Here is a 24,276-nt window from a genome sequence, read left to right as displayed (position 1 = left end):
ATGAACAGGAGATGGATTGAGAGTCTGGTTAAAATGCTGTTAGACATCCAGAATTGCTCACTGACCACAAATGGCTGGGCAACCTCTCTTCTCTTCCCTCATTCCAACAGAAAGCTGGAGATCTAGTTTCTGGAGCAGGTAAAAGAGACACGACCCTAAAGATACAGCCTTTAGCTGTTCCTCGAAGAAATAGACCTGCAAGATCAGTAAAGCACCCAGAAGATATGCAAAACACTCCCCTCCACCCACCCACCCCCACTTAGACAACCAAGAATCACTGGATATCTGAGAATGCCCTCTTATATGAAGATGAGACCAGAACAAATAGAGAAAAACTACTTACAGAAAACAGACTAGGTAGAAACCTGCCTCCTGTCTTCCTCTCTTCTATTCCCCTTCACTAATTTAGTCCCAACACTGTGGGAATGAGCAGATAGATATCTATGAGGGGTTGGGAGAGGTGGTATTAAAGCAGGGTGAGCAGGACTTCTGTGGGGTGGAGACCGCGGTCAGGACACTGGCAGCCAGGTACAGGCTGGTGAAGTCTGAGTAGAGTGACAAGGACTCCACAGCGGTATTGAGCCCAAGTAGGGGAAAGAGAATATTTGCAGAGGGCGTGGGAGTGGCGGCAGCAGCTGCCTGCCAGGGTTTTAGAGGTCAGATGAGTCAGACAGGCCATCAAGCATTGAGGCTGCTGTTGCTGCTGCTGCTAAGTCATGTCCAACTGTTTGAGACCCCATAGACGGCAGCCTGCCAGGTTCTTCCTCCATCCATGGGATTTCCTAGGGAAGAATACTGGAGTGGGTTGCCATTTCCTCCTCCAGGGGATCTTTCCAACCCAGGGATCAAACCTAAGTCTCTTGCATCTCCTGTACTGGCAGGCAGATTCTTTACCAACTGCACCGCTTGGGAAACCCAAAGCATTGAGGGGTAGGTGGCAATAGGCCCAAGCTTGGTGTCAGAGCCTGGGCAGGGCAAGGAGAGTATTTGTCCAGGAGAGGCAGGGGCAGCCATACAGTTTGGGAGATCAGAGTTTGAGCAGAGTCAGGAGTTATGTCCATAGCCAGTGTGATATGTTAGAGCCAAAAGGGAGGGAAGACAGCATGTGAATGGGGTGGGGGCTGGATATGACAGTGGCCCCAAACAGGTTATGGGTATCTAAGTAGAATAAGAATGACTGTGATCCGGGAAAGGCAAGTGTCTGCAAGTGGAGTTCTGGATACACATATTTTCTAGCTTTATCCGATGAGAGAGAGCTTGGAAACAACAATGTGTGCGTACGTGCATGCTAAGTCACTTCAGTAGTGTCCGACTCTTTGGCTGGCAACCCTATGGACCTCTGTCCATGAGATTCTCCAGGCAAGAATACTGGAGTGGGTTGCCGTGCCCTCCTCCAGGGGATCTTCCTGACTCAGGGATCAAAACTGTGTTTCTTATGTCCGCAGCATTGGCAGGCAGGTTCTTTACCACTAACACCACCCGGGAAGCCCGGAAACAACAATACTCCAACGGCAATTAACACCTCTACTGCCCAAATCCTGGTGTCTAAATACCATCCTCAACTAAAAGAAACCTGGGACCCCTGAGGAAATGATTGATTCCAGAGATGAGATAGGGAAAGTTACAAGATAAACCTGGACCGTCTTTCTGTGTCAGAAATAAAGAGATTCTTAAAGAATAATGCAGAGAAAGCAAAAGAACATAAAGGGGGCTTGATGTGGACTCTCATTAACAAAATCTGAGCATCAAATAAATAATGACAATCAAATTGAATAAAATAGGAATCTATATGTCCATACTGATATAAAAATGAATAAATAAGTGAATGGGTAGAAGAGAAAAATTTTCCTTACTTTTAGAATGACAACTAATAAATTAAAAGGAATAATAAAGTGAAAAATCACCATTTGGCAACCATCATAGTAAAGATTCATTAAGCCAAAGAAACTAATGAGTAAAAGTTTGAAGAGGAACAGTATATATACACAGTCTCAAAGTACCTCTGCACAAAATGTTTACTAAATTACATGGGGCAGAAGAGTAACTTCACATGGAGAAACCTAGCAGATACCACTTTAATCAGGTGATCAAAACAATCTCAATAATGGGACACATTGAAACTGGTTATTACCTGGCTATTAACTGATGTGTGTGTGTGTGTGTGTGTGTGTGTGTGTGTGTGTGTGTGTGTGTGGTTAGTTGTGTCCACTCTTTGTGACCCCATGGCCTGCAGCCTGCCAGGCTCCTCTGTCCACGGGATTTTTCCCAGCAAGAATACTGGACAGGGTTGCCATTTCTTCCTCCAGTACTGGTGGCACCAGTGGTAAAGAACCTGCCTGCAGGAGATGCAAGAGACATGGGTTCTATCCCTGGGTCAGGAAGATCCCCTGGAGAAGGGAATGGCAACCCACTCCAGTATCCTAGCCTGGAAAAATCCCAAGGACAGAGGAGCCTGGCAGGCTGCAGTCCATGAGGTCGCAAAGATTGGACATGACTGAGCACGCAGGTGCAGGCCTCCAGTGTTACCTGATAGGAGGAAATAAGGACACATCATCCCTTCATGATGTTCTTGCTCCCAAAAAGCATAACCTGAATTCAGTCATGAGGAAACTCCTGCAGTGGGACATTCTACCAAGTAAGTGACCTGTAAAAAAATTGTCGAGATCACGAAAGCCAAAGAAACAGCGGAATGCCTGTTTTAGACGGAAAGAAACTAGAGAGATATGACAATAAATGCAGTGTATGGTCCTGGATGGATCCTCTGTTATAAAAGGCAGCGTTGGGATGACTGGAGAAATTTACTGGGGTCTGTGGATTAGATGGCAGTCATGTATCAGTATTAATGTGTTGATTCTAATGATATTGTTAGGTAGATCTTGTTTGAGGAAATACTCAAGTACTGGGAATGATGGGTATGACACCCATCATCGGCAGTTTACCCATGTTGGCAATTTACCCTCAAATGATTTAAGAAAAATTTTCTTTAAACCATTCTTGAGGGGACTTCCCTGGTGGTCTAGTTGTTAGGACTCCTAGCTTCCACTTAGGGGTCATGGGATTGATTCCTGGTTGGGGAACTAAGATTCCACATGCTGCATGACACAACCAAAAAGCAAAACCAAACAACCCGTTGTTGTCTTTTTTTTTGAAAATTTAGACTTTTCTTACAATAACAAGAGAAATTAAATTAAAAATATATCACTAATATCCTCAGAGAAATAAGTAGCTATCAAATTAATGAAACAAGAACAGACACTATGAAAAGAAATGCTCAAACAAAACAGAACTCTTGCAAATTAAAAATATGGGTGCCCTGGCACACTTCCGGGCGCCCAGACTCTGTCATTGGGTCCAGCCCGGGGTTTCTAGTTGTGAGTGAGGCAGCATGTTGAGATGCAGGTTGGAAAACCCAGACACTCGAAGCAGACAACTGCAAGATGCTGTTACAAATGTGGAGAAACATTTTGGAGAGCTGTGCCAAATCTTTGCTGCTTATGTGCAGAAAACTGCCAGACTGCGAGACAAAGTTGACCTCCTGGTGAATGAAATCAACGTATATGCCTCTACTGAGACCCCTCATTTAAAGCAGGGCCTGAAAAACTTTGCTGACAACTTTGTGAAACGTCAGGATTATTGACAAGCTGAGGTTGAAAGACTTGAAGCCGAAGTAATTGAACCTTTGAAAGCTTATGGAACCATTGTAAAAATGAAATGAGATGATCTCAAAGCAACATTAACAGCAAGGAATCGAGAAGTTAAACAATTGACTCAGTTGGAGAGAACACATCAGAGAAACCCATCTGATCGACATGTTATTTCGCAGGCAGAAACTGAATTACGAAGAGCTACAATGGATGTTCTAACTGTTGCTTCCTGACCTGCATATAGGTTTCTCAAGAGGCAGGTCAAGTGGTCTGGTATTCCCATCTCTTGAAGAATTTTCCACAGTTTACTGTGATCCACACAGTCAAAGGCTTTGGCATAGTCAATAAAGCAGAAATAGATGTTTTTCTGGAATTCTCTTGCTTTTTTGATGATCCAGCAGATGTTGGCAATTTGATCTCTGGTTCCTCTGCCTTTTCTAAAACCAGCTTGAACATCTGGAAGTTCATGGTTCACATATTGCTGAAGCCTGGCTTGGAGAATTTTGAGCATTACTTTACTAGCATGTGAGATGAGTGCAATTGTCCGGTAGTTTGAGCATTCTTTAGTATTGCCTTTCTTTGGGATTGGAATGAAAATTGACCTTTTCCAGTCCTGTGGCCACTGCTGAGTTTTCCAAATTTGCTGACATATTGAGTGCAGCACTTTCACAGCATCATCTTTCAGGATTTGAAACAGCTCAACTGGAATTCCATCACCTCCACTAGCTTTGTTCGTAGTGATGCTTTCTAAGGCCCACTTGACTTCACATTCCAGGATGTCTGGCTCTAGGTGAGTGACCATACCATCGTGGTTATCTTGGCTGTGAAGATCTTTTTGTACAGTTCTTCTGTGTTTTCTTGCCACCTCTTCTTAATATCTTCTGCTTCTGTTAGGTCCATACCATTTCTGTCCTTTATTGAGCCCATCTTTGCATGAAATGTTCCCTTGGTATCTCTAATTTTCTTAAAGAGATCTCTAGTCTTTCCCATTCTGTTGTTTTCCTCTATTTCTTTGCACTGGTCGCTGAGGAAGGCTTTCTTATCTCTCCTTGCTATTCTTTGGAACTCTGCATTCAGATGCTTATATCGTTCCTCTTTGCTTTTCACTTCTCTTCTTTTCACAGCTATTTGCAAGGCCTCCCCAGACAGCCATTTTGCTTTTTCGCATTTCTTTTCCATGGGGATGGTCTCGATCCCTGTCTCCTATACAATGTCACGAACATCAGTCCATAGTTCATCAGGCAATCTATCAGATCTAGTCCCTTAAATCTATTTCTCACTTCCACTCTATAATCATAAGGGGTTTGATTTAGGTCATACCTGAATGGTCTAGTGGTTATTGTCACCCTGCTTATTTAACTTATATGCAGAGTACATCATGAGGAATGCTGGGCTGGAAGAAACACAAGCTGGAATCAAGATTGCCGGGAGAAATATCAATAACTTCAGATTATGCGGATGACACCACCCTTATGGCAGAAAGTAAAGAGGAACTAAAAAGCCTCTTGGTGAGAGAGAAAGAGGAGAGTGAAAAAGTTGGCTTAAAGCTCAACATTCAGAAAACGAAGATCATGGCATCTGGTCCCATCACTTCATGGGAAATAGATGGGGAAACAGTGGATTTTTTGGGCTCTAAAATCACTGCAGATGGTGACTGCAGCCATGAAATTAAAAGGCGTTTACTCCTTGGAAGGAAAAGTTATGACCAACCTAGATAGCATATTGAAAAGCAGAGACATTACTTTGCCAACAAAGGTCTGTCTAGTTAAGGCTGTGGTTTTTCCAGTGGTAATGTATGGATGTGAGAGTTGGACTGTGAAGAAAGCTGAGTGCTGAAGAATTGATGTTTTTGAACTGTGGTGTTGGAGAAGACTCTTGAGAGTCCCTTGGACTGCAAGGAGGTCCAACCAGTCCATTCTAAAGGAGATCAGTCCTGGGTGTTCATTGGAAGGAATGATGCTAAAGCTGAAACTCCAATACTCTGGCCACATCATGCGAAGAGTTGACTCATTGGAAAAGACTCTGATGCTGTGAAGGATTGGGGGCAGGAGGAGAAGGGGACGACAGAGAATGAGATGGCTGGATGGCATCACCGACTCGATGGACATGAGTTTGATTGAACTCCAGGAGATGGTGATGGACAGGGAGGCCTGGCGTGCTGTGATTCATGGGTTCGCAGAGTCAGACACGACTGAGCGACTGAACGGAACTGAACTGACAATGGATGTCAGGAAAAACTCGTCATCTGGAGGAAATTACTGACAATTTTGAAAAGCAGAAAATAAAGGATATAAAGACTGTATTTTCAGAATTTATCACTATCGAAATGTTACTTCACAGAAAAGCTTTAGAGGTCTACACTGCTGCCTACCAAAATATACAAAAGATTGTTGAAGAAGGTTAGAGGTTTTCTGACATTCTCTATATCCACGAGATTATTCATCCCATTTAGATATTGTCAGAGCAAATTCAAAGTTACCTCTTCGGAGATCATTGTCATCTAAGTGTGTATCTGGAACAGGACAGGTATTGACCTCTCCACTAAGAAAGGGTCAACAAACAGAAGATGATGATGAAGAGGATGAAGATTTAGATGTTATAGAAGACGAAAATTAAATTTCTTAAGTAAACTTTGCATTTCTATTTTCATCTTAATTGACCTGGAATCCAGAATTACTAAAATTGTAAAGCATAATACTGGCCTCATACGTTAAACCTCAAAATTAAATGCTATTGGAAATTTAGAAATTATTAAAGGAAATTTATGCCAACCAAAAAAAAAATATGATAGCAGAACTTTTTTGTCTACTTACAAACTGTCACGATAGTAAGATATTGCACACTTATTGACTACATTCCCCACACTGCACATTTCATGGCTGTGACTCATTTATTTTACTACTGGAAGTTTGTACCTTCTAATCTCCCTCAGCTATTTCTTCCCTCCCCCCACCCTCTTCAACTCTGGCAACTACCTGTTTATTCTGTGACTGTTTCTAGTTTGTTATGCTTGTTCATTTGTTTTGCTTTTTAGATTCCACGTATAAGTAAAATCATACAGTGTTTGTCTTTGTCTGATAACAGAAATTTTTAAAAAAATACATAACAGAAAGCTTGCAAGACAAATTTGAGGAAATCTTACAGAAAAAATTATAAAGATAGATAATAAAGGGGTTAAAAAGCAAAAACAAAACAAGCCCCATAATAATTGGGTTAGACCAGGGGATACAACATCTGAATAATAGGTACTCTAGAAAGAGAACAGAGAAATCAGAGAGCAGGAAGTTATCAGATGAACAGTTAAAGAATTGAAAGATGTTACTTTCCACATTGAAGTGTCCCACCTAGAGCCAGCACAGTAAGTGAAAACAGACCCACAACGAGAAACATAACTTCTTCAACGTACACCGGAAAATCTGGGATAAAGAGAAGAACAGATACGAGAAAGGAAACAAAACTAATTAAACGTAGAGACAGACTTAGGAATCCAAATGATTTGAGACCTATTAGCAGCCACACAGAACTCGAAGGCAGTGAAGAGCTATCTTTAAGATTCTGGGGAAAAGTTACTTACAGCCTAGAACCCCACAGTATAGCCCAGCTATCCATGACGTAGGAAAGCAAAGACATTTTCAAGCATGCAAAGTCTTCTAAAATTAATTTCCCAACTACAGGAAATGGTGGCTGTATTTAGGAGGTTTTTGAGGGATATACTTCACCAAAATGAAGAAATAAACCAAGGAGGAAAACATGGGTTGAAAAGACACAGCTCAGAAAAAAGTGAAGGGAATCTGAGGATGAGGGTGAAAAGAAGTCCTGGGCAGACACTGCGCACTTGGGGCCGCAACAACCAGTCCAGATTGGAGTGGGTCCAGTGACTCCCGGAGAGGTGTTGCCAAAACGAAAGCACTAGAACATCCAAAGCACTTAATGTATTGAGCGAGGATTTCATAGTTGGGGGGATGTTTGGGGCTGAATTAATATGTACCTAGAAAACTAAGCATTCAAACAAATAAATCGAAAAGATAATTATTAATTTCCAGGAAGCAAAAAGTTTTGCAAGAAAGGAACACTAATATGACATTATATGACTCATTTATGAGCAGTATTTACAAAGCTTTAATGACTTAATAAGGCTTCCCAGGTGGCTCAGTGGTAAAGAATCCGCCTGCAACGCTGGAGAGGTGAGTTCGATCCCTGTGTTGGGAAGATCACCTGGAGAAGGAAATTGGGCAACACATTTCAGTATTCTTGCCTGGAAAATTCCATGGACAGAGGAGCCTGGCAGGCTACAATCCATGGGGTCGCACGACTTAGTGACTAAACAGCAATGACAATGATTTCATAATCTTAATAAGTCTAAATAACCAAAACTATGATATAATTATATTAGGGTCTGTGTTGCTGCTCTCAGCCTTTCTTTAGTTGGGAGGGGTGGGGGCCACTCTCTAGTTATGGCCCATAGACTTAATTGCCCCTCAGCATGTGGGATCTTCCCAGACCACGGGTTGAGCCTGTGTCCCCTGCACTGACGAGCAGATTCTTAACCACTGGACAGTCAGGGAAGTCCCCGAGGGAAGTCCTTGAGAGTCTTTGCTTTTGAAAATCTGTCCCCCAGGCAGTCCTGGGGCTCCTACTGACTGGATTCTTTCACTGAATGGTGGAAGTCTCTGAGCTGTGAGTTGCAGAGGATGGAGTCAGGCTGCAGCAAATCCGTCCAGAAGCATTGAATGTTTAGACCCCATGATATCTTACTTGAGGGCCCTTTCTCAGAGCATACTTTCCCTTGTTTTATATACAATTTTAACACATTTGGTTACTAGGAATTTAATATAACAGAAAAAAAAAAAAAGAACACTAGATTAAGAAATGTGAGACCCGGGTTGAAATTCTCTTTCTAGTTACAATGACGTGTATTAATTTGTGAGCTAAATCATTAGTTTCTCAATCTGTAAAACCAATAATAATATTCCTATTATCTCAAAGTGTTGATGGGAAGTTTGTGTTTGTCAGAACTCTTTTGGTTACAAATGACAGAAACTCAGAAGCCCAACTCAAACCAGTTTAAACACAACAAAGATAAATGAAAAATGGGTATGGATGGTGGAGTGAGCTCATACAAGCTCAGAAGTCTAGGATTCAGATGTTTAGACGATATTGTTGTAGGTCTATGTCCCTCCATCTCCCAGCTATTTTTCTGTATGTTAGGATCTTGGCAGTAAGATAGATGGGCAGCTCCAGGTTTAGCCGATTTTATAGCATTAAGATAATCTTCAGAAGTACTGTTTTCTTGACCAATCTGACAAAAATCCAAGGACAGATTTGATAGGCCCAGTTTGGGTCATGTGTCCATCTTTGAACCAGTCTTTGGTGAGGGAGATGGAATATTCTGATTGATCAGGCCCGACCCTAGCGCTATTGATAGACAATGATGTCAACTGCAAAGGTCCCATAAGCATTTTGCAACTGCTAAAGTGTAGTGCAAATATAAATAGCATTTATCATCTGCTGATAATAGATTAGAAACTGTATTAGAAGGGAAGACAGTCTGTCATAAATAAGCTCTACCCTAAGAGCAAAGAGAAGTGGGAGCCAATAGCAGGGAAACTGATAAGAAAAACGATTAAAATCCTACGTGAAAACTTTAGATGTGCAGTATTCTGAGACATTTGGTGTACAAATTGCTTTATAATCTTTACCCTATTGTTATCAATTTAGCAAATTTTTATGTATGTTGAAAAATTAGTGCTTGCCTATGTGTTTAACTTGTCCATCTACAATGACTTTTCTTGAAGTTTCCAGAAGCTGGTGATTTAGCAGAGACTCTGTCCTAGAGAAAAGTTAATCTCATGGGGAAGATTGTGTAGATTTATTACATGGCAGTGCAGAATGAGAACTAAATCAGTCTTTTACACAATAAATTCTACACAAAAATGAAGTTTTCACTTCCACTCTCAAAGACAGAATATTGAATTGGGTGGGTCTATTGAAATAAGACAATACTCATGTTTTCACGTTAAGCTTGCTTGGCCAGATCTTTTGAGCTAAAAATATACCCACTTTACCTACGTATAGTATGTAAATACATCTCTCTCTGGAGATCTGGGTTTAATCTTTTGAGTTCTCTTTTGCAGTTTCCTTTTTAGCAGAGTGTAGTTGGTGGGACCTGCCCCCTGGCAGCACAAAGCACAAGGTTTTCCTTGGATTTTCATATCAACAGTGCTTATCACAGAAGATGACATGTTTCACCCTTTCTCCCATATAACACACAGCTCTGACATTAGATTCACCTGTTGCTACAGGACATTCTAGGAGCTTCTGTTCAGTCAGATCTCCTCCCCAGCTGATCTATATGTCAACCCATTAGGAATGTCAGTATATATCATGTAATGTCTGTGATCACAGCTTGTCCCAAGTTATGACTTTATTAGGAAGAAGAAGAAGGAGAATGAGAAGGAGAAAGAATGGTTGATACATAGTTCATTTATGAACTTTTCAGATTTTCTTCGCTCCCCTCAATCCATTTCCTCTAATTCTTTTTTTTTAATTGGAGTACCATTGCTTTACAATGTTGTGTTGGTTTCTGCTGCACAGCAAAATGAATCAGCCACATGGATACATATATCTCCTCTTCCTTGGATTTCCTTCCCATTCAGGTCAACACAGAGCAATGAGTAGAGTTCCCTATGCTGTATAGTCTGTTCTCATTAGTTACCTATTTTATACATCAGTTCAGTTCAGTCGCTCAGTCGTGTCTGACTCTTTGCGACCCCATGAACTGCAGCATGCCAGGCCTCCTTGTCCATTACCAACTCCTGGAGTTTACTCAAACTCATGTCCATTGAGTTGGTGATGCCGTCCAGCCATCTCATCCTCTGTCATTCCCTTCTTCTCCTGCCCTCAATCTTTCCCAGCATCAGGGTCTTTTCCAATGAGTCAGCTCTTCGCATGAGGTGGCCAAAGTACTGGAGTTTCAGCTTTAGCATCAGTCCTTCCAATGAACACTCAGGACTGGTCTCCTTTAGGATGGACTGGTTGGATCTCCTTGCAGTCCAAGGGACTCTCAAGAGTCTTCTCCAACACCACAGGTCAAAAGCATCAATTCTTTGGCGCTCAGCTTTCTTCACAGTCCAACTCTCACATCCATACATGACCACTGGAAAAACCATAGCCTTAACTAGACAGACCTTTGTTGGCAAAGTAATGTCTCTGCTTTTCAGTATGCTGTCTAGGTGGGTCATAACTTTCCTTCCTAGGAGTAAGCGTCTTTTAATTTCATGGCTGCAATCACCATCTGCAGTGATTTTGGAGCCCCCCAAAATAGTCTGACACTGTTTCCACTGTTTCCCCATCTATTTCCCATGAAGTGATGGGACCAGATGCCATGATCTTCGTTTTCTGAATGTTGAGCTTTAAGCCAGCTTTTTCACTCTCCTCTATTGTAGTGTATATATGTCAATCCCAATCTGCCAATGCATCCCTCTCACCCACCCCCATTTCCTCTAATTCTTAATTTTATCTAGGTCATTCATTGTTTTGGATCACTATTTTGTACCAATTTGTATGTGCCTCGCCATGCTCAGTAGCTCAGGCGTGTCCTACTCTTTGCAACCCCGTTAACTATAGCCCGCCAGGCTCTTCTACCTATGGAAGTTTCCAGGCAAGAATAATGGAGTGGGTTGCCATTTCCTACTCCAGTGGATCTTCCCAACCCAGGGATCAAACCGGCATCTCCTGCATTGGCAGGTAGAGTCTTTACCACTGGGAAGCCCACCAATTTGTATACATATCACTAATTCCTTGAACCTCTGTGCTGTTCATCTTCTTATAAAAATGGATTGCTATTTACTTACACAGTTTTAATAGAAAGCAAAGTGTCAATACCCAAAGTATTCATAATTCTAATCTATTTAGCACCACAAAAAAAAAAAAAAATGTAAGTCTTTGCAGGAGGCAATCCCATTGGTGAGAGGTTAGTTTCCACACAGAATGTATAACTTGGGAGGCAAATAGTTATCACACACTGAAGAGTGCTATCACACCAGGAGAGGGAGATTAGGAGAGAAATTTAAGGGGGCAAAGAGAAAGGGGATAGGTGGGTTGGCAGGAAAAGGTGATGGTTAATTGCAGAGTTATGGGAAGTGGCCATGAGGGAGAAAGCAGAGGGACAGAGCTCAGGGTGGAATTCAGCAGTCCAACTAGGGGAAAACAGTTATGTTTGTTTATGTTTCCATGGCAACCAAGGTACCTTAGAAACAGGAAATAGGCCAGGTGGAGAAATAAAGAGAAGTGCAAATCCCCAAATCACAACATCCTTAATTGGTTGCAGATTTTCTTTGTGTTAGCTTTACAGAGATCACTTGTCTTTAGATTTCATACTTAATTTTTTTCCTGCAAGACACCTATTTGTTTGGGGGAAGTTAAGAACTACCTCTGAAGAAAGGGGCTTGTATACTGATTTCATTTCCATTCAGTCCTGGAATTTTAAAAAAATAGATATTATTCAAAATGGAGATGACTGGAACACTCTTCTTCATATTTTTAACTTCCTTCTTGTAACAGGTCAGGAAAAGTCTTCTAAAAAGTCTATCCAGACCAGAGAAAAGTTGGTCATGGACATGTGACTGCTGATGTGTTAGCATAAATATATCTTGTCAACTCAGAGTTAAATTGTAATCCCCTAGTGCTGTGCTCAGTAGCTCAGTCATGTCCAACTCTTTGAAACCCCCTGGAATGTATAGACCAACAGGCTCCTCTGTCCATGGAATTTTCCGGGCAAGAATGCTGGAGTGGGTTGCCATTTCTTTCTCCAGGGGATCTTCCTAACCCAGGGATCGAAACTGCATCTCCTGCATTGTCAGGAGATGGATTTTTTTACTGTTGTGCCACCTGGGAACCCCGATCTCCTAGTAAGGGACTATATATTTACAGGTGGCCTACACTCTTTCCATGCTCATCCGTCCCTTCACATTGACACTGGAATTATCTTACATATACTGCTTAATGGCCTCCCTTTGCCTGCAGAATATAGGACTAAACTCTTTAAATGCATTCCAAACCCTCCTCAATCTCCTTGATATTCTCATCTCTGATTATATTCTTTATCGTTCTTCTCCATCAACTTATTTTCCAAGTCTCAGTTCAAAGCCACCACCTCCATGAAGGGGCTTCCCTCGTAGTTCAATCGGTAAAAATCCTCTTGCAATGCAGGAGACCCGGGTTTGATTCCTGGGTTGGGAAGATTCCCTGGAGAAAGAAATGGCAACCCACTTCAGTATTCTTGCCTGGAGAATCCCTTGGACAGAGGAGCCTGACAGGCTACAGTCCATGGGGTCACAAGAGTCAGACAGGACTTAGCAACTAAACCACAACTAAAAATAAATGTTTAGTTGTTTTCATGTCTGTTTTTTCCTTTAGCATAGCAGTTCCCTGAAGGCTGCTTCCAATCTTTTTTAAAAAAATAAATCCTTATTTATTTATTTTTGGTTGCATTGGGTCTTCGTTGCTGCACTTGAGCTTTCTTTAATTGTGGCAAGGTGGGGCTACTCTTCGTTGCGGTGCGTGGGCTTCTCATTGCAGTAGCTTTTCTTTTGTGGAGCACAAGCTCCAGGGCATGTAGTTTTAGTCATTGTGGCCCATGGATCTAGTGGCCCTAAGATATGTGGGATCTTCCTAGAGTAGGGATCGAACTTGTGTCCTCTGGATTGGCAGGCAGGTTCTTAACCACTGGATTACCAGGGAAGCCCACAATTTAAAAATCTGTTAATATCATTCTTCCATCATTCCTCCATACCTATCATTCATTCATTTAATTAACAAATATTTACTGATCACCTAATCTGTGCCAAAGAGTCTGAATGAGTAATTCTCCTTTTATAATAATAATGGCAATAATTAAGAAGAGAATAATGGTTAATGTTCACTGAGCGCTTACTATTGTATCATGTGCTGTGAGAAGTTTTATACTTTTTGTTTTGAACTAATTATAGACTCACAGAAAGCTGAAGCAGTAGGATATAGATTACTATTTGCTCTTCATTCAGCTTCCCCTATGGTAATATCTCATAGAATTGTAGCACAATATGAAAACCAGGCAATTGACCTGGAACAATAGTTTAAACTAGACTCTGGATCTTATTCAGCTTTTGCCATGTTTTAGTATGCATCCTTTCACATGTTTGTAGTTCTATGCAATTTTTAAACCACGTAGATTCATGGAACCACCACCGCAGTCAAGATAAAGAACCGTTCTACCACCACAACAGATGCGCTCTTACTTCATACTTGTGAGCAACACACACACCATCCCTGACCCAACAGCCATCAACCATCTCTCGCTCTCTACAGTTTCGTCATTTCAAGAATGTCATTATCAATGGAATCATATAGTGATTGACTTTTTTTCGTATTTTATGTTTTTTAATTTTTTAATGAAATATAGTTGATTTGCAATGCTGTGTTAGCTTCGGGTGTACAGCAAAATGATTCAGATGGGTAGATAGATTTCCTTTTTTAACTTAACTTTGTAAATTAATTTAATTGGAGGATAATTACAGTATTGGGGTGGTTTTTGCCATACATCAACATGCGTCAGCCACAGGTGTGCGTTGTGTCCCCCCATCCTGAACACCCCTCCCACCTCCCTCCCTACCCTATCCCTCTGGGTTGTCCCAGAACACCAGCTTTGAGTGCCCTGCTTCATGCATCGAACTTGGCACTGGTTGTCTATTTTACATTTGGTGATATACATGTTTCAATACTCTTCTCTATAATCATCCCACCCTCGCCTTCTCCCGCATAGTCCAAAAGTCTGTTCTTTACATCTGTGTCTCTTTTGCTGCCTTGTGTATAGGGTCGTTGTTATCATCTTTCTAAATTCCATATATATGTGTTAATATACTGTATTAGTGTTTCTCTTTCTGACTCACTTCACTCTGTATAATAGGCTCCAGTTTCATCTACCTCATTAGAACTGACTCAAATGTGTTCTTTTTTTATAGCTGAGTAATATTCCATTGTGTATATGTATCACAACTTCCTTATCCATTTGTCTGCTGATGGACATCTAGGTTGCTTCCATGTCTTAACTGTTGTAAACAGTGCTGCAATGAACATTAGGGTACATGTGCCTCTTTCAATTCTGGTTTCCTCAGTGTGTATGCCCAGCAGTGGGATTGCTGGGTCCTATGGCTATAGATAGATTCCTTTTCCAATTATTTTCCATTATAAGCTATTACAAGCATAACCTCTAATTCCCTGTGCCATACAGTAGGTCCTTGTTGGTATCCATTTTATGCATTGTAGTACTCTGCTCAGTCAGTGAATCGGGTCTGACTCTTTGTGACCCCATGGACTGTAGCCCATCAGGCTCCTCTGTCCATGGAATTTCCCAGGCAAGAATATTGGAGTAGGTTGCCATTTGCTTCTCCAGGGGATCTTCCTGACTCAGGAGTCAAACCTGCATCTCCTGCATTGACAGGCAGATTCTTTTCCACTGAGCCACCTAGGAAGCCCATATATGCTAATATGTATCTGTTAACCCCAAACTCCTAATTTTTCCCTCCTCGCCTCCACTTTCCCCTTTGGTAAATATAAGTTCACTTGCTACGTCTTTGAATCTGTTTCTGTTTGTAAATAAGTTCATTTCTATCCATTTTTTTAGATTCCGTATGTAAGTGATATCATATATTTGTCTTTGTCTGACTTGGCATCGTAATCTCCAGGCCCATCCATGTTGCTGCAAATGGCATTATTTCATTCTTTCTTATGGCTGAGTAGCACACACATGTATATTTCACATCTTCTTTATCCACTTGTTTGTTGATGGACACTTAGGTTACTTGCATATCTTGGCTACTGTAAACTGTGCTGCTATGAACATTGGGGTACTTGTATCTTTTTTCTCTTTCAGCTGCTGCTGGCTCTAGTTGCAGCATGTGAACTTAGTTGTGGTATATGGGATCTAGTTCCCTAGCCAGGGATCCATCCCACGTCCCCTGCACTGGGAGTGCAGAGTCTTAGCTGCTGGGCCATCAGGGAAGTCCCCATGTATCTTTTCTAACTAGGGTTTTTTCTTTTCCAGATATCATATTTACATTTAAATTCATGATTAATTTTGAATTAACTTTTGTATAAGATATGAGATTTAGGTCAAGGTTCTTCTTTTTCTTTCTTTTGCCTATAGATATTCAATTTCTCCAGCACCACTTATTGAAAAGGACATTCTTTCTCTATTGAATTGTTTTGTCCCTTTGTGAAAATTCAGTTGGGCATAGTTGTGTGGGTCTATTCCTGGGTCTTTTGGTCTGTTCCATTTATCTATGTGTCCATAAGCCTTAACATAAGATGGTGATTCCTCCCACTTGACTCTTTCAAAATTGTTTTAACTGTTCTAGCTTCTTGGCCTCCTCATATAAATTTTATTTTATTTATTTATTTGTTTTAGAGAAATATTGTATTTAGTGTTGAAATTTAGCTGTCTCCAGCACCGGGCTTGGAGTTGTAGAAGCAGGGGTGGGTAGGTAATCTCCATGGAGCCTCACGTGTCAAAGAGAATGAGGAGGGTTTTTTCAAACAGAAAAACCCCATAACCTCAGTCAGGGCAAAGCCCAGAATGGCATAACAGAAGAGCTGCTGCTTTAGAAACAGGTTTCTGGCATAGCCAATGCTCAAGCTGCCAAACACTGTTCCAAAGCCAGCCCCTGAACCAGCCGCACCAGTTATGGCAGCCACACCACCAGTAAACTTGGCCGCTGTGTCAACGTCTTGTCTAGCCAACTTCCGCTTGGCCACCTAGATTGGGACACTGTTGTAGGAAGGCTGTTCAAATGGGACTTCTGGCCTCCTCAGGAAGAAGTCAGACACAGGACTCATTAGACCTGGTACAAGAGCGGATTAGAGCAGGAGGAATAAGTAGTGCCCTGGTGGTCTGCATTTTCTCAGTCTCTTGGCTTTACCTCTGGCTTCCTTGGTGGCTCAGATGATAAAGCATCTGCCTGCAACGCGGGAGACCTGCGGTCAATCCCTAGGTCAGGAAGATTCCCTGGAGAAGGAAATGGCCGTCCACTCCACTGTTCTTGCCTGGGGAATTCCATGGACAGAGGAGCCTGGTGGGCTAAAGTTCATGAAGTCGCAGAGTCAGACACAACTGAGCAACTTCAGCTTTAGCTCTAGGACTCCATACAAATTTTAGGTTAAACTTGTCTGTACCTACAAAACAAATCTTGCTTGGATCTCGAATTTTAACATTTTTAAGTGTTTTCTTCATTTATTTTGTTTTTCTTAAATTTCTATTCATTACTTATTCTATTGTATGCCACACAGATGGTCAGAATATTTCGATTTTCTTGCATTTTTAAGAGATAGGACAAGCCCACTTTTGGCATAGTGGTCACCAAGCTGTTTCTATACATGATATTTACATGTGTTCTTTAAACTTCATAGAAACTCTAAGAAAACGATATACTAGTACTTCCTCCATTTGACAGATGAGAAAAATGAAGCATGAATAGAAGAAATAGTTTGTCCAATATCTCATAGCTGGCAAGTGGTGGAACTAGGATTTGAACCTAAGCAGTCTAATTCTAGAACACACACTCATCCTCTGTGTGTATTTCTTTTCTTTGAAAGTAATTATTTCATTCAAAACATTTAAAAAATATTTCTTTTTATTTATTTATCTGGCTGCGCCAGGTCTTAGTTGCAGCATGCAGGATCTTTTCAGTTGTAGAAAGTAAACTCTTAGTTTCAGCATGTGGGATCTAGTTCTCTGAGGAAGGACTGAACCCAGGCCCCCAGTACTGGGAGTCTTAGGCACTGGATCACCAAGGAAATCCCAAAACAGTTTAATTGAGTGCTTATTATGTGCCAGGGACTGTTCTGTGTGCTAGGGCTATAGCAGCCATGAGTATAATAAAATAAGGCAGTGAATATAACAAAATTCCTGGCCTCATAAAGTTTCTTTCCTAAGGAAGGGGAGAAACCATGGCATGAATATAATAATTATTTTATTACAGGATTACTTTATTATTGTGTCTATAGTAGGGGCATGAAAAAGTGAAAGTCACATAGTCATTTCTGACTCTTTTCGATCCCTGCCCCGCTCCTCTGTCCATGGAATTCTTCAGACAAGAGTATTGGAGTGGGTTGCCATTTCCTTCTCCAGGGGATCTTCCCAACCCAGGGATTGAACCTGACTCTCCTGCATTGCAGGCAGATTCTTTACCAACTGAGCCACTAGGGAAGCCCATATTAGGGGCATAGCCATGCTTAGATACAGGGGCTGGGATCTCACCCCAAAGATACGCCTATTCATTGAATCAGGCTTCCCTGATGGCTCAATGGGTAAAGAATCCATCTGCAATGCAGGAGACACAGGAGATGCAGGTTCAGTTCTGGGTGGGGACAATCCCCTGGAGAAGGCAATGGCAACCACTCCAGTATTCTTGCCTGAAAAATCCCATGGAAGAGAAGCCTGGTGGACTGCAGTCCTAACGTGACTGAACACACACACACGTTCGTTGAATCACTCATCGTAGTCCTACCAATTTTCTGAGGTCGGGAAAATCCCTCATTTGGGAAACAGAAACTGACTAGAGGACCCAGGGGGATAGTAAGCTAAGCCACCAAGGTGACACAACTGTCTAGACATTAGCTCTTGTGTGGTGGGAAATAAAAGCACACCTGCTCCCAGTGAGTGTTCAGGGGACAGAGGAAACAGGAACATATGCAAAGTGCTTGAGTATTTGCCCAGTCTGAGTGGGTTACAGATCATTCAGACCAGGCTCATGAGTTAGCTAGAAAAGGGTCAGGAAATCAGACTCTTCTATACTATTTTCTAAACATCATTTTATTGAGATATACTGTATACATAGAAAAGTGCAGAAGTAATAAGTGAGTGAATGAATTCACCTCAGTGAATTTCCACCCCTGTAACCAGAACCTAAATCAGTAAGAGAGAGCATTACTAGCCCTCCAGGACTAGTTACCTGTGCCCTTTGTTGTCACTAGTTCCAGTGACAATGACTTGATTGCAAACACCCCAGATTTCTCTGTTTGGGAAATGCAGATAAACAGAACCGCACAGCAGATCCTCTTTTGTGCCTGCTTTAACTTTCAACACTGTGTTGGTGAGATCCACGCATTTTTTACCTTGAGGTGTAGTTTGTTGTGCTGTGTGGTATTCCATTGTGTAAAGATACCCTAACTATCTATTCTACTTTTCATGAACATTTAGGTTGTTTCCAATATTTGGCTATTACACATAATACTGCTGTTATCGTCCTAGTACATGGTTTTAATGAACAAATATACACAAAAAATGCACTTTGGGCACATTCCTAGGAATGAACCTGCTGAGTCTTTGCATGTATATGATTGTGATCGGCTTTAGTAAATACCACCAATTGTCCGAAGTCATGACGATGATTCATATTGTTTTCAAGAATGTCCTTTTGTTCTTTATCTTTTTCAATCCATTTATTTATTTTTGGCAGCACTCGCTCTTCATTGCTGTGTGCCGGCTTTCTGTCGTTGTAGTAAGCAGGAGCTAGTTTCAATGTGTGGCTTCTCATTGCAGTAGCTTCTCTTGTGGAGCAGGGGTTCTAGGGCGAGCAGGCTGCAGTAGCTACAAATCCCTGGCTCTAGAGCACAGGCGCAATAGCTGTGGCGCATGCGCTCATTTGCTCCACAGCACGTGGGTTCTTCCCGGGCTACGGATTGAACCTGTGTTTCCTGTATTGGTAGGTGGATTCTTAAGCACTGAGCCATCAGGAAGCCCCTCCCATACTTTTTTTAAATAGAGTATTTTGTGAGTACTCCGGCTGATTTCATCAGTACTCAAAAGATTTATAATCTATGCTTGGGCCAGAGGGTTAGAAAGGAAACAGCAAAGACGCAGAAAAATTGATAGACAACAAGGTCCTACGGATAGCACAGAAACGAACACGACATTGTGAATCAACTATAGTTCAATTAAAAAGAAAGAAGACAAAGGAAACTTGAAGGAGGGGGAACCTGGGACAGAGTCAAGACCCTGGTCAGCCAGTTATTCTATCTAGATATTTTCTCTCAAGAGCTAAGCTTCAAGGGTTCTGGTTTATTTTAATAAACCACAATGTTCCCTTACATAGTTGAAATGCTTGCCGATGAAAATTAGTTAAATTGCCCCATTATTTCTTTAGGTTAAATAATGAAACTCTGAGCTTAGGTGGAAAGAGAACTTGTATGTTTTCCGACATAACAGATGTTCAGTAAATATGTGGGTGAATAATCAAATAATCAAACAATTGAGTTTCCTAAAACTTCACGACTATGTCTCATGGCCTGGCGTAGCATGCTTGGTTCACTACGCAGATGTTAACCCTGTGTCTCAAAATCAGTGGTCCAGGCCCTTCTCCTGTGTATGTGCTCAGTTGTGTCCAACTCTTTGCAACTCCACGGACTATAGCTCATCAGGCTCCTCTGTCCATAGGATTTCCCAGGCAAGAATACCAGAGTGGGTTGCCATTTCCTCCTCCAGGGGATCTTCCCGACCCATGGATCAAATCTGTGTCTCTGGCATCTCCTGCATTGCAGACAGATTTTTTTTTTTACCATTAGCACCACCTGGGAAGGTACCCCAAGTACCATGAGACTGCATCTCAGCTTTCTTGGCATGATGCATGTAGGATCAATCAGCTGGACAACCACCAACTCAGGTGGTAGAGCCTGGCACCACCCTCACAGAGATCATGGTCACGAAGCAGAGGTGTTCAGAGAGAAGGTATGAAATAACATGTACACATAGTAATGGAGCTGCTGCTTAACTGTTCACAAGTGTGAACAAGAGGCTCTTGTACATAATCTTCTGAAAAGCCTTATGAGGCATATTAGGATCTTCATTTCATGTGATAAGTGGTTCAGAGAAGTGAAATGAATTGTACAGGGTCACATGCTCTGTCCATGGAATTCTCCAGGCAAGAATACTGGAGTGGGTTGCCATCTCCTTCTCCAGGGGATCTTCCTGACCCAGGGATCAAACCCAGGTCTCCTGCATTGCAGGTGGACTCTTTACCATCTGAGCTACCTGGAAGCCCAGGACACAACTGGGCTAAGTGGTAAAGCCTAGAGTTAAACTTAGGTCAGTCTAAATAAAGATCCTGGGATTTCAATAATGATATGTGCATAGATGATACAAAAATTAAAATTGCCTTGGCTGTCAAGTACATGTGTATGCTGAGTCGCCTCAGTCATGTCTGACTCTTTGTGACCCTATGGACTGTAGCTCGCCTGTGGACTGTAACCTGCCTGTGGACCCTATGGACTGTAGGCTCCTCTGCCCATGGATTCTACAGGCAATAACACTGGAGTGGATTGCCATGCCCTCCTCCAGGGGATCTTCCTGACCCAGGGATTGAACCTGACTCTCTTGTGTCTCCTGTATTGGCAGGTGGGTTCTTTACCACTAGCACCACCTGGAAAGCCTTATGATATTATCAATTAAATTAAATACATTTGGTGCTTACTCTGTGTTGTTTTTCAGCTGCTAAGTCATGTCATACTTTTTGCAACTCTGTGGACACCAGCACACCAGGCTCCTCTGTCCTCCACTATGTCCTGGAGTTTGCTCAAATTCATGTCCGTTGAATCCAACCATCTCATCCTCTCATCCTCTGCCCCCCATCTCATCCTCTGCACCTCCCCCTCAACCCTTCTCCTTTTGCCTTCAGTCTTTCCCAGCTTACTATATACTGAAGACATATGTGTTAACTTAAGCTAATAGTAAAATCCATTTATTTTCTCTAAACACTCTTTCAGCTGGTTAGGAGGCAACTTGACCTTGAATGAAAACTCCTTTTTGATGGTCAGAGGAGAGATGAACAGGAACCTGAGTGAGCAGGTCTTAGCTACAGTTAAGGAAGGCTTTCCATCAGAGGAGACACGCAGGAGAAAGGGAAGAAAACGACTTAGCAGAAAAAGGCAGGAGAGGCAATTCGAGAAGGCAGCCTGAACCTTTTCCCCATCAGAGCTTTCTTTGCTTTGTTTTCATGACAGCTCTTCACTTCTTGAAGGCTCAAGAAAGCAGAATAAATATGAGGGCTGTTGACAGATTCTTGCGTTGCTGGACTGCAGGGAACATAAACACTCTGGGTTGCAGATGACGTGGCTAGCCACCTCGGCCACTGGTCTGCCCTCTGGAGCTGGGTGATGCCAGCTCCTTGGCAACCCCGCAGGCTGCTGTGACCCTGGGCTGGGCGGGGGGGAGGGGCAGAGCACCAGGTGACGTGGCAATGCTGCAGTACATGGCCAAACAGTTCTGAGACCTGCCGTCCTGCAGTCCTGCGGCAGATCAGGGGCGTAACTGCAGGAATCTTGGGAAAGAGAAGAGAGAGAGAATACCACTGGTGCACGATTCTAGTCAGAAAGGAAATGCTATGAAATTCTGCTTCCTGGCCTGGTTCCCAGGGTGCTAATGCTTGGAACTGTCCGGTCACCCAGACCGTTTCAATTTTTTTAATCACGTGCAGCTCCTGCCTTGGTGTTCAGCTTTCTTTTGCCCCTCAGTTTCACAAGGCCCACTGAGGCCCCTACTCATGATTCAGACTGAAATAGCGGCCTGCTTTGCATGCCAGCTCAAGCTACATTTCAGTTCTTGTTTCTTTGAAAAGGTCCTGCCAGGGAAGCAGAATGAAATGTCAGGTTCCGGTCTGGTATTCCCCCTTAACCTTCACGTTGTAGTGTGACTTCTGTGGGATTCCCACTCAGGCCCAGAATTCCTGCATGTTAATAGACTGGTCTAATTTAGATATGGGTGGATGACGTGATGAGGTCATGGCTCTCTGAGATCATACTCTTTTGCCTTCCACAGGCCAGCTGAAATCCAGATTAAGTAACCCATCCCTGTCTCCCATAGGACATGCTTATTATATCCAAAAAGTTATCAAGAAATTCTCAATTTCTTCCTACAAAATAACCAGATTTTCTCAATGATCTGAGCTGGAAACTCACTCAGCTGACAACCAGCTCATCCTTATTGATATTTAAACCATACCTGTCCTAAGACAGTTTGTGTTTAGTTTTTCTTTTCCTGCCTTGGGCATAAATAGAAAATGACTTTGCATCACTTTTGCAGGGCACCTCATACCAAATGTTTTCCAAATACAAGACCGTTTAGATCTTTCTGTGTGTGTTAGTCACTCAGCCCTTTGCAACCAGGTTCTTCTGTCCATGGAATTTTCCAGGCAAGAATAGTGGAGTGGGTTGCCATTTCCTTCTCCAAGAGATCTTCCTGACCCAGGGATCAAACCTGGGTCTCGTGCACTACAGGCAGATTCTTTGTCTGAGCTACCAGGGAAGCACATTTAGATCCTTACCGCAGTCTTAAGGCACTTAAATTTAAGGTTGTATGTAAGACAATGGGAACTTAAATTTGGAGATTTTTGAGAATGGAAATTCTCAAGACCGTGGTGTTTTGCCCAAGGCTACATTTGTCAATTTTTCAGGCTGTTGAATCTGGTCAGAAATAGCCCTTTCAGAAATGGATATTTGTACTCTGACCCCACTTTTTCAATCTCTCCACTTCACAAAGAAAAGCCCATTTCTAGATATCTATGTATTTAATATCCTCTTTATTTAGAAAGCCACTTTCTGTATATTCTGAGCAAATGACCCAGGTGTGTTAAGAGGGTGGTTAGGAACAGGAAAGCTAGGATCCAAAGTAATTGGTCAGAATTGGTCAAGGACCCCACCTGAAAAGTAAATGAACGTGAACAGTTCACAAAAGAGGAAACATGCATGGCTGAAAGACACGTGGGAAAATGCACAACTTCACTAATAACAAAAGAGATGCAAATTTTTGAAACCAGGTACCATTTTTTATCTATCAAAACTTGCAAAAGTTAAAAAAAGAAAAGAAAAAAAAAGACTATCCAGTGCTGGCAAGCATGCAATGCAAAGGCTATTCTTATGTCCTGCTGATGGGAAGGCAAATTGATACTGCTTTTAGAGAAATAATCTGGTGATGCATATCAAGTATTTTCCTGTTAAATTATCCTAAAAAATTATCCAAAATATATACAAAGAGTTATTTACAAATATTCAGTGTTATATACGAGGCTGAAAAAAATAGAAACATCTTAGGTACCAAAAAATGAAACTGGTTTAATACATTTCAGTTTATTCCCACAGTAGAACATTAATGCAATCATTAGAAAAGATGCTTTGCATAGTTTCTAGTAAATTGGGGAAATGCTTTGATTTCTTTTTTTAATTTTTGATTTCTTTTGAATATTTTTCAATTGAAGTATTTTGATTTATAATGTATTAGTTTCAAGTGTACAGCACAATGATTCAGACAGACAGGTAGATAGAGATTCTTTTTCAGTTTCTTTTTCCTTATAGGTTATTACAAAATACTAAGTGTTGTTCCCCGTGTTGTGCAGTAGGTCCTTGTTGGCTATCTATTTTATATATAGTAGTGTGTATCTGTTAATCCTATCCTCCTAACTAATCCCCTCCCCCTTCCCCTTTGATAACCATAAGTTTGTTTTCTATGTCTGTGGGTCTATTTCTGTTTTGTAAATAAGTTCATGTGTATCTTTTTTTGAATTCCACATTAAGTGATATCATATGATATTTGTGTTTTCCTATCTGG

The 24,276-nt window shown here is 41.7% G+C and overlaps 2 pseudogenes; one reads left to right on the top strand and one right to left on the bottom strand.

Annotated features, from left to right (window-relative positions):
* LOC102170535 lies at positions 3,386-6,260 on the top strand (annotated as a pseudogene).
* On the bottom strand, positions 16,116-16,578 carry LOC102183986 (annotated as a pseudogene).

The sequence above is a fragment of the Capra hircus genome, chromosome 15 (assembly GCF_001704415.2).
Source record: "Capra hircus breed San Clemente chromosome 15, ASM170441v1, whole genome shotgun sequence".
NCBI classification, from domain to species: domain Eukaryota; kingdom Metazoa; phylum Chordata; class Mammalia; order Artiodactyla; family Bovidae; genus Capra; species Capra hircus.
Note: the sequence above shows the minus strand (reverse complement) of the source record. Positions and strands in the feature narration are given on the sequence as shown.